The sequence below is a fragment of the Pristiophorus japonicus genome, chromosome 5 (genome assembly GCF_044704955.1).
Source record: "Pristiophorus japonicus isolate sPriJap1 chromosome 5, sPriJap1.hap1, whole genome shotgun sequence".
NCBI classification, from domain to species: domain Eukaryota; kingdom Metazoa; phylum Chordata; class Chondrichthyes; family Pristiophoridae; genus Pristiophorus; species Pristiophorus japonicus.
Window position 1 is genome coordinate 50,080,649 of NC_091981.1, and position 12,378 is coordinate 50,093,026.

Below are 12,378 nucleotides of genomic sequence, written 5' to 3' on the forward strand. Positions count from 1 at the left end.
TCTGTTGCTCTCTTCACAGCTGCTGCCTGACCTGCTGAGTATTTCCAGCATTTTCTATTTTTTTTATCCTAGAACACACTTGTTCACTTTATTTTCCCAGTCCAATCAAACTCAAGAATCCTATATTCCAGCATTTTTCACAGTCTGGGATGTAATTTCATTGTCACTCAAACATTGGGTAAATACTCTGTTTTATATTTTAATTTACTGGCCACTGACAATGCATTTGGGGAGGTACAACAAGGCAGTGAAATACACAATAAATGCGATGATACTGAGAGGTGTGGAGGACCTTGGAGTGCATGTCCACAGATCCTTAAAGGTAGCAGGACAGGTCGATAAGGTAGTTAAAAAGGCCTACGGAATGCTTTCCTTTATTAGCCGAGGCATAGAATATAAGAGCAGGGAAGTTATGCTATAACTGTATACAACACTAGTTAGGCCACAGTTTGAGTACTGCGTACAGTTATGGTCACCACATTACATGAAAGATGTATTGCATTAGGGAGGGTACAGAGGAGATTTACAAGGATGTTGCCAAGACTGGAAAATGTTAGCTATGAGAAAAGATTGGATAGGCTGGGTTTGCATTTTTTGGTTCAGAGGAGGCTGAGGGGAGACCTCATTGAGGTGTATAAAATTATGAGGGGCCTAGATGGAATGGATAGGAAGGACCTATTTCCCTTAGCAGAGGGGTCAATAACCAAGGGCTATAGATTTAAATTAGTTGGTAGAAGGATTAGAGGGGAGGGGAGGAAAACAAATTTCACCCAGATGTTGATGGAGGTCTGGAACTCACTGCCTGAAAGGATGGTAGAGCAGAAACCCTTAGAGAGCCGTGACCTACAGGGCCACGTAGCTAGTGCTGGAATTGGGATTAGGCAGGGTATCTCTTTTCCAACTGGCGTGGACACGATGGACCAAATGGCCTCCTTCTGTGTCGCAATTTTTCTATGATTCTTTGATTCTATGAAAAGTGCAGGAATGTGTCATTTTGAATTTGCACGATTTCTAATGATGTAGTTTCATTAGTGACAATGAAAAACTAGTGATCAATCATATCCACTTGTAAGTAATAATCCTTGAACACTTGCTAAGCAACAAATGAGCCATTTAACTGGCATAAATGCGGTTAAAATGGGGAGGGGTCCATCGAATGCACCCAGGACTGTTACCTTAATCAGTATGTTGCATGTCCAAGGAAGGATTCAGTGCTAAATCTGTTTTTGGGTAATTGTGGAATCTTCTTATGACATCATTAACAAACACACTACACAAGATGGCTCCAATACAGAAAACTCTCATCATGTGACTTTGCCACATGGCCCTTTTATTATTTACATCAGTAGATGCATTACCACAGTAGTCCACCAGGTGGATCAGTAGTCCACGAGGTGGAGCTCTATTACACTTCTCCCTCCTTAATGAAGAAGTAATCATAACAAAATAATCATTATACATAACTTGCATGGTTATACACAACAAAATATATGGACATATTTTTCTATATTTACAAATCACACTTAACCACAGGTTTTCTGTTTCGAAGAGGATACCTTCACTCTTGAACAGAACTTTCCAAACTTGCTGTCGAACTTAGACTCATTCTAGGCTGAGCCTGAGGAGTGTTTTTCTCCAAGAGCAACCCTTGTTCTACATTTGGACTCTCTACCACTTCAGACTATTTGTCTACCTGACTCGGACTCGGACATAAATTCTGACATTCCCTTGGACTTGTTTCTAGTACATCTGGAACTGGTACTCTATTTATAACAAGACTATCTTACTCATCAGAAATAATCGAATCATTCCAACTTTCAACTCCCTCCACACCTGTAGGTAAAATATGATCAATATGAACAAACCTAACCCTTCCATGATCAAACATCTTGACCAAATATGTGCAAGGGCCACATATCTTAACTACTCTTTCTGGTAACCATTTTATCCATTTATGGTGATGGTTCTTCACTCTAACCTTCTGATTCAATGTCATACTTCTCTCTCTTGCTCTACATCTAACATGATTCTCTTTCTGTTTTAATTGTTTCTCTTCTACTGACTCGGCCAAGTTTGGCTTTAACAACGAAAATCTGGCTCATGGTTGTCATTTGAGAAACAACTCTGCTGGTGTTCGACCAGTATGAGGAGTATTACGCTAAATAATCAGAAAATTTGCCAATTTGTGGTCCAACCACAACTGCATTTCTTTGGATTTGGATCCAACATTTGCTTGATGAGTGCACTTTTTACAATTTGTATTGTACCGCTCTGCTGCAACATTTGAAGCAGAGTGGTACAGTGGAACTTTGGTATGTTTGATATGTTTCACACCATTTCTACTTGTGAACTGTGCAAATTCTCCTGAACAAAATTGCAGCCCATTATCAGAAGCAATTTCTTCTGGGAGACCACATGAAGAAAACAATCTTCGCAAATTGTTGTTATTTTCCGCATCGGAAACACCTCTACCCACTTCGAATGGTCATCAATCACAATGAATAACTGTTTTCCTTCTAGCTCAGCAAAATCAACATGTAACCTTTGCCATACCCTGGGAGGCCATTTCTATGGCTGTAATAGTACTGATGGTGGTTTCTTACTAACCGATTGCCGAACAATGTACTCTATATCTTTATCTAAACCTGGCCACCATAAATAACGGCTGCAAAACTCTTGGTCAAGCAATTCCCAGGTGCTGGTCATGAAGATCTCCTAATAATTTGAGCCTGAACTTATTTGGGATAACTACATTTGCACCCGACATGATCCAATCTTTATCCAATGACAATTAATTTCTGTTAATGAAGTATAGATGAATTGCTTCTTCTGATACCTGGTTTGGCCATCCATTTGCTATGTAATCATATATCTTTGACGTAACTGGGTCACGTTTGGTTGCTCTGCCAATCTCTTCAGCTGTGACTGGAAGTTCATCAATGTATGAAAAACAGAGCACTTCTTCCCTATTGGGTGTAACTTGTGATGCCGATAGCAACTTGGACACAGCATCAGCATTACTGTGCTTAGCTGATCATCTACACTCAATGTCATATGTATATGCTGACAAAGTCAAAGCCCATCTCTGTATTCGGGCTGGAACTGCGGACTTTGAATGGAGGATTTCTGTCAGGGGCTCATGGTCAGTAACGGTGGTAAACTTATGACCATACAAATATTTGTGTAACTGCTTGACCCCAAAAATCAATGCCAAAACTTCCCTTTCGATATGCATATGATTACGTTCACTGGCACTGAGAGTGCATGAAGCAAAAGCAATTGGTTGCTCCTCCCCACTAACTAGTACATGAGAGATCACTGCCCCAACTCCATAAGGAGAGGCATCACATACTAGCTTGATCTCCTTAGATAAGTCATAGTGAACTAACATGGTACTCTCTACCAACTGGCTTTTACACTCCTTGAATGCTGTGTCGCATTCTTCTGATCACTTCCATTGGACCTGTTTTTTCAACAGCTCATTCAGTGGATGTAACACTGTAGCCAAATTTGGTAGGAACTTCCAATAATAGCTCAAAAGATCCAAAAATGATCGAAGTTCAGTGACATTCTTGGGAGTGGGTGCATTTCTGATTGCATCCAGCTTTCCCTTGGTTGGATATAAGTGCCCTAAGTACTCCACTGAGTTTTGAAATAACTCACACTTGTGAGAAGTCACTCGTACTCTGTGCTTCTCTAGCCATTTGAGCACTTCATTCAATATGTTATTATGGATTTGCCCATTTGGTGCTGAAATGAGTATGTCATCTAAATAACATACTACCCCTTCAATGCCTTGCAAAATCTGGTTCATCACCTCTTTGTATATGGCGGGGGCAGAAGACACTGAAAATTATAGCCTATTAAATTGATATAGGCCTAGATGAGTATTTATAGACAAGCATGACTTGGATTCCTCACCTTGCTCAAGTTTTAAGTAGGCATTTGTCAGATCCAACTTTGAGAAGATCTGGCCACTTGTTAGTGTTGTGAACAAATCTTCTACATTTGGCAATGTATTGGGGAGATTATCTGCTCAAACCTGGCTGACGGTTACTTTATAATCGCCACACAACCTTACCTTACCATCTGACTTAGGTACAACAACAATGGGTGTAGCCCAATTACTTAGATCTACCTTAGAGATAATGTTCTCAGTTTTTAGTCTTTTGAGTTCTTGCTCAACTTTCTCCTTGAGTATGGTACGGGACGTGGCTTGGAGTAAACTGGCCTAACTTCCTTCTGCATTCTGACACTCGCCTTGAAGTCTTGGATCGGACTGCCTGTTTCACGGAACACCTTCAGATACTGCTTGATGACATCATCTTTCGATGTAAATTTCATTTCCACATGAAAAATCTCATTCCAATCCAGCTTCAGTGATCCCAACCAATTTCTACCCATCAAGGCAAGCTTGTCTTCTGCGATTACTATGAGAGGCAAGCTTTGAAATTGATCCTTGTACTCCCTTTTTCTACCTCATGCAGTGTTGGGGTCTCACTGAGGTGGTGGCGGGTAGCATGCTGCGGGATTGCGTCGAGAACACTCGAGTCAAAGGTAGAGTCTCGATTGAGGAGATCTTCAAAGTGCTCCTGCCAGCGGGCCCTGACTGCCTCGGTGTCCTTGATGAGTGTTTCCCCATTCTTGGCCAGCAGTGGGATGGGGCCTTGAGTGTTTGGCCCGTAGGTGGCCTTGACTGCGATGAAGAATCCTCGCACATCATGATCTCTTGTGCTTTCTCCATCCACCACCTGTTCTTTAGGTCCCGGGTTTTTTGTTGGACCTCAGCCTTGAGCCGTCTGTAATGCTGCTTTGCTGCTTCCGCGTTGGGTTGTTGTTTAAGGCTCAGAAATGCCCTGTGCTTTCAATCTATTAGCTCCTGGATCTCCTGATCATTCTCATCAAACCAGTCCTGGTGTTTCCTGGTTGAGTAACCGAGTGTCTCTTTGCAGGCACTGGTTATGGAGGTCTGGAGGACAAACAAGCGCTGTGGGCATTCTGCGTCTCAGGGTCACCCAACCACGCCAGGTTAGCTGTGAGGCGCTGGCTGTATAGGGCTCTTTTAGCTGGGTCCTTAAGTGCTCCGGCATTGACTTTTTTGCAGCACTGCTTCTGCTGCCCCCTCCGCTTTGGGGCTATGCTGATGTCGATGATGGATCGGATTAGGCAGTGGTCCGTCCAGCAGTCGTCAGCTCCTGTCATGGCATGGGTGATGTGCACATCCTTGCAATCCCTGGCTCGGACGATGACTTAGTTGAGCAGGTGCCAGTGCTTGGAGCAAGGGTGTTGCCACGATGCCTTGTATTTGTCCCTCTGGCGGAACAGATGTTGGTGATGACAAGTTCATGCTCTAGACATTTTGTCAGGAGTAGGGTACCGCTGGAGTTGGCTTTCCCTACCCCCTCTCTGCCAATCACGCCCCCCCTGCCAGAGATCTGTGTCCTTGCCAACCTTGGTGTTGAAGTCACCATAAGGGGGAGTTAGATAAGGCCCTTATGGCTAAAGGAATCAAGGAGTATGGAGAGAAAGCAGGAAAGTGGTAATGAGGTGAATGATCAGCCATGATCTTACTGAATGGTGTTGCAGGCTCGAAGGGCCGAATGGCCTACTCCTGCACCTATTTTCTATGTTTCTATAAGCCATAAGACAGCTTAAAAACAACAAGGCTACGGGTGCGGACGGAATCCCTGATGAGGCATTGAAGTATGGCGGAGAGGCACTGCTGGCGCGAATGCACAACTTCATCTCCCTCATCTGGAGGGAGGAAAGCATGCTGGGGGATCATGACCATCTTTAAAAAAGGGGACAAGTCTGACTGCGGCAACTACAGAGAAATCTCCCTGCTATCAGCCACTGGGAAAGTTGTCGCTAGAGTCTCCTCAACTGTCTTCTTCCCATGGCCGAGGAGCTCCTCCTGGAGTCACAGTGTGGATTTTGTCCCCTATGGGGCACAACGGACATGATTTTTGCAGCGCTACAGCGACAGGCAAAATGCAGGGAACAGCGCCAGACCTTATACATGGCCTTCTTCGACCTGACAAAGGGCTTTGACACTGTCAACCACGAGGGTTTATGCAGCGTCCTCCTCCATTTCGGATGCCCCCAAAAGTCGTCACCATCCTCCGCCTGCTTCACGATGACATGCAGGCCGTGATCCTTACCAACGAATCCATCACAGACTCAATCCACATCCGCACCGGGGTCAAACAGGGCTGTGTCATCGCCCTAACACTCTTCTCAATTTTTCTCGTCCACCACACAGTCAACAAGCTCCCCGCTGGAGTGTAACTAAACTATAGAACCAGTGGGAACCTGTTCAACCTGCGCTGTCTCCAGGCCAGATCCAAGACCCCCCCCATCTTCTGTCGTCGAGCTACAGTATATGGGCGACGCCTGCGTCTGCGCACATACAGAGGCTGCACTCCAGGACATAGTCGACCTATTTACTGAGGCATACGAAAGCATGGGCCTTACGCTAAACATCCGTAAGACAAAGGTCCTCCACCAGCCTGTCCTCAGCACACAGCACTTCTCCTCAGTCATCAAGATCCACGACGCGGCCCTGAACACCGTGGACCACTTCCCATACCTCGGGAGCCTCCTATCAACAAGAGCAGGCATCGACGACGAGATCCAACACCGCCTCTGTTGTGTATCTGTAAAGCATGCACTCCCATGTTCCGCCACCAGGGAGCACATCCCCTGAAGTCCCAAGGGATCCCAGCATCCCTTGAGAGCACTGTATATAAGCCAGCCCCTAAGGCCTGTTCCTCACTCTGGAGTGTCTTAATAAAGACTGAGGTCACTGTTACTTTAACCTCCCTGTGTGCAGTCTCATCTGTGTTAGGAACACAATAACTGGCGACGAGTATTCGAATCCAACGAAAAGATGCAGCAAACTTTGGGCATCCTGGAGAAGTTCTCGGAGGGTGAGGACTGGGAAGCCTATGTCGAATGGCTAGACCAGTACTTTGTAGCCAACGAGCTGGACGGAGAAGCAAGCGCTGCAAAAAGGAGAATGGTCCTCCTCACGGTCTGCGGGCACCGACCTACAGCCTCATGAAGAATCTTCTGGCTCCGGTGAAACCCACAGATAAGTCGTATGAGGAGCTGTGTACACCGGTTCGGGAGCATCGTAACCCGAGGGAGAGCGTGCTGATAGCGAGGTATCAGTTCTACACGTGCCAGCGCTCTGAAGGTCAGGAAGTGGCGAGCTAAGGCGACTTGCAGGACAATGTGAGTTTGATGGCTACCTGGAGCAAATGCTCAGAGACTTTTTTGTACTGGGCATTGGCCATGAGACCATCCGACGAAAACTTTTGACTGTAGAGACACCGACCCTCAGTAAGGCCATTGCGATAGCACAGGCGTTTATGTCCACCAGTGATAACACCAAACAAATCTCTCAGCACACAAGTGCTAGCAATGTTCATAAATTAACTGGAACTGTGTTTGCAAGCAGAAATGTACAGGGCAGGAACCATGAGTCTGCAACTGCCAGCAGGCTTCAGGTGACCCAGATGACTCAGAGTCCGCAACAAAGGATGAATGCAAGGCAATTCACACCTTGTTGGCGTTATGGAGGCTTCCATTTAGCCTATTCATGCCGCTTCAAAGGGTATGTTTGCAAGAGTTGTCGAACAATGGGGCACCTCCACTGAGCTTGCAAACGAGCTGCAAGCTCTGCAAAACCTGCTAACCACCACGTGGCAGAGGAAGATCGGTCCATGGTGGATCAAAGCAATTTCGAGCCTCAGAGAGAGGAGGCAGATGCTGAAGTACATGGGGTGCACATATTTTCGATGAAATGTCCTCCGATAATGCTAAATGTAAAATTGAATGGCTTACCCGTAGCCATGGAACTGGACACTGGTGCTAGCCAATCCATCATGAGTAAAAAGATGTTTGAGAGACTGTGGTGCAACAAGGCACTCAGACCAGCCCTGAGCCCCATCCACACGAAACTGAGAACGTACACCAAAGAGCTTATCACTGTCCTGGGCAGTGCCATGGTCAAGATCACCTACGAGGGCACGGTGCACGAACTGCCACTCTGGATTGTCCTGGGAGATGGCCCCACACTGCTTGGAAGGAACTGGATGGGCAAAATCCGCTGGAACTGGGATGACATCCGAGCGCTATCACATGTCAATGAGGCCTCATGTACCCAGGTTCTTAACAAATTTCCTTCCCTTTTTGAGCCAGCCATTGGAAACTTTTCCGGGGCGAAGGTGCGGATCCATTTGGTCCCAGAGGCACGACCCATTCACCACAAGGCGCAAGCGGTACCTCACATGATGAGGGAGAGAGTGGAAATCGAGCTGTACAGGCTGCAACATGAGGGCATCATCTCCCCAGTGGAATTCAGTGAGTGGGCCAGCCCGATTGTTCCAGTATTCAAAAGTGATGGCATGGTCAGGATTTGCGGCGATTATAAAGTAACTATTAATCGTTTCTCGCAACAGGACCAATACCCACTACGTATTTGCGACGCTGGCAGGAGGCAAGACGTTCACCAAGCTCGACCTGACTTCGGCCTACATGACGGAGGAGTCTTCGAAGGGCCTCACCTGCATCAACACGCACAAGGGTCTGTTTATCTACAATAGATGTCCGTTTGGAATTCGGTCGGCTGCAGCGATCTTCCAGAGAAACATGGAGAGCCTACTCAAGTCGGTACCACATACGGTGGTTTTTCAGGACGACATATTGATCACGAGTCGGGACACCGTCGAGCACCTACAAAACCTGGAGGAGGTCCTCCAGTGACTGGATCGCTTAGGGCTGCGGCTGAAGAGGTCGAAATGCGCCTTCATGGCAACAGAAGTGGGGTTTTTGGGGAGAAAGATCGCGGCGGACAGCATTCGGCCCACAGACGCCAAGACAGAGGCTATCAGGAATGCACCCAGGCCACAGATCGTCACGGAGCTGCGGTCGTTCTTGGGACTCCTCAACTATTTTGGTAACTTCCTACCGGGGTTAAGCACCCTCTTAGAGCTCCTACATGTGTTATTGCGTAAAGGTGAGAACTGGATATGGTAATTGCTTTTGAGAAGGCCAGAAACATTTTATGCTCCAACAAGCTGCTTGTATTGTATAACCCATGTAAAAGACCTGTGCTAGCATGTGATGCGTCGTCGTATGGAGTTGGGTGTGTGTTGCAACAAGCTAACGTAGCGGGGAAGTTGCAACCTGTTGCCTATGCCTCCAGGAGCTTGTCTAAGGCCGAGAGGGCCTACAGCATGATTGAGAAAGAGGCATTAGCGTGTGTGTTCGGCGTAAAGAAAATGCATCAGTATATGTTTGGCCTCAAACCGATCACAAGCCCCTCATATCCCTGTTCGCTGAAAACGAGGGGATAAATACTAATGCCTCAGCCCGCATACAAAGGTGGACACTCACACTATCAACATATAACTATACCATCCACCACAGACCAGGCACCGAGAACTGTGTGGATGCTCTCAGTCGGCTACCATTGCCCACCATGGGGGTTGAAATGGCGCAGCCTGCAAACTTGTTGATGGTGGCGCAGCCCGGAGACTTGTTGATGGTCATGGAAGCGTTTGAAAATGATAAATCACCTGTCACGGCCCGCCAGATTAGGATTTGGACCATCCAAGATCCTCTGCTGTCCCTAGTAAAAAACTGTACTGCATGGGAGCTGGGCCAGCATCCCCGTTGAAATGCAAGAGCTAATCAAGCCATTCCAGCAGCGAAAGGACAAGCTGTCCATTCAGACAGACTGCCTGTTGTGGGGTAACCGCGTAGTGCTACCCAAAAAGGGCAGGGAGATGTTCATCTCGGATCTCCACAGCACACACCTGGGTATAGTAATGATGAAAGCGATAGCCAGATCCTACGTGTGGTGGCCCGGTATCGACTCTGACTTCGAGTCCTGTATACGGCAATGCAGCGTATGTGCTCAGTTGAGCAACGCGCCCAGAGAGGCACCACTATGTTTGTGGTCCTGGCCCTCCAGACCATGGTCGAGGATCCATGTCGACTATGCGGGCCCGTTTCTCGGTAAAATGTTCCTGGTGGTGAATGCTTTTTCAAAATGGATTGAATGTGAAATAATGTCGGGAAGCACCGCCACCACCACCACCATTGAAAGCCTGAGGGCCATGTTTGCCACCCACGGCCTGCCTGACATACTGGTCAGTGACAACGGGCCATGTTTCACAAGTGCCGAATTTAAAGAATTAATGACCCGCAATGGGATCAAGCATGTCACCTCGGCCCCGTTTAAACCAGCCTCCAATGGGCAGGCAGAGCGGGCAGTACAAACCATCAATCAGAGCCTTAAACGAGTCACAGAAGGCTCACTCCAAACCCGCCTGACCCGAGTACTGCTCAGCTACTGCACGAGACTCCACTCGCTCACAGGGGTGCCCCGGGCTGAGTTACTCATGAAAAGGACACTTAAAGCCAGACTCTCGCTGGTTCACCCCAACCTGCATGATCAGGTAGAGAGCAGGCGGCAGCAACAAAATGTAAATGATGGTCATGCCACTGTGTCACGGGAAATTGATCTGAATGAACCTGTGTATGTGCTAAACTATGGACATGGTCCCAAGTGGATCGCGGGCACGGTGATAGCTAAAGAAGGGAGTAGGGTGTTTGTCGTCAAACTAGACAACGGACAAATTTGCAGAAAGCCCTGGACCAAACGAGTCTGCGGTTCACAGACTGCCCTGAACAACCCACAGCAGACACCACCTTTTTCGAGCCCACAACACACAGCCAAAGGATCAACGACACCACCCCGGACCAGGAAATCGAACCCATCATGCCCAACAGCCCAGCAAGGCCAGGCTCACCCAGTAGCCCTGCAGGGCCAACAACACAGCCCAGCGAGGGCACAGCCAACACACCAGAACAGACATTTGTACCGAGGCGGTCCACCAGGAAAAGAAAGGCTCCCGACCGCCTCACCTTGTAAATAGTTTTCACTTTGATTTTGGTGGGAAGTGATGTTGTGTATCTGTAAAGCATGCACTCCCATGTTCCGCCACCAGGGAGCGCATCCCCTGAAGTCCCAAGGGATCCCAGCATCCCTTGAGAGCACTGTAGATAAGCCTACCCCTAAGGCCTGTTACTCACTCTGTAGTGTCTTAATAAAGACTGAGGTCACTGTTACTTTCACCTCCCTGTGTGCAGTCTCATCTGTGGTAGGAACACAATAGCCTCCAGTACGCCAGTGCAGCCTTCAGCCTCCTGAGGAAAAGAGTGTTTGAAGACCAGGCCCTCAAAACTGCCACCAAGCTCGTGGTCTACAAGGCTGTAATACTACCTGCCCCGCTGTATGGCTCAGAAACATGGACCATGTACAGTAGACACCTCAAGTTGCTGGAAAAATATCACCAACGATGTCTCCGCAAGATCCTACAAATCCCCTGGGAGGACAGGTGCACCAACATCAGTGTCCTCATTCAGGCTAACATCCCCAGCATTGAAGTACTGACCACACTCGATGAGCTCCGCTGGGCAGGCCACATAGTCCGCATGGCAGACACGAGACTCCCAAAGCAAGTGCTCTACTCTTCACAGCAAACGCGCCAAAGGTGGGCAGCGGAAACACTACAAGGACACCCTCAAAGCCTCCCTGATAAAGTGCAACATCCCCACTGACACCTGGGAGTCCCTGGCCCAAGACCGCCCTAAGTGGAGGGAGTGCATCCGAGAGGGCGCTGAGCACCTCGAGTCTCAACGTCGAGAGCATGCAGAAATCAAGTGCAATCAGCGGAAAAAGCGTGTGGCAAACCAGACTCCCCACCCACCCCTTCCCTCAACCACTATCTGCCCCACCTGTAATAGGGTCTGTAGCTCTCGTATTGGACTGTTCAGCCACCAAAGAACTCACTTCAGAAGTGGAAGCAAGTCTTCCTCGATTCCGGGGGACTGCCTATGATGATGATAATGATGATATTCCTACCACAGGGATTTGCTCTCCTGAAGAGCCTCGCAGCTCTATTTTCAATTTCTCCAATGCAAAATCACGCAACTTGTCGAGATATAGCAATTCTGGTACTACGTTCACGGATGCACCAGTGTCGATTTCCATGGGTATCCTGGTTCCTGCAATGTCTACTTGGATGATGATACATTGTGAATGGTTGTTAGATACCCTCGTGCTCCTGATGATGTGTAGCTCCAGAACATCCTCATCCTGTTGCTTCTCTTCATGTAGTCTCATGACGATTTCCAGTTGTAGCGTTGAAAGTTGATTTACTATTCATTCAGCATGCCTTTGCAAGAATCACGGTTTTCTTGCAGAAGCAACACTCTGGCTTCACATATAGACAGCTTTGATTAATGTGTTGCCCCAGGTACCGATAGCACGACTTCAATGTACTGTTACCTAGGCCAGTTGCT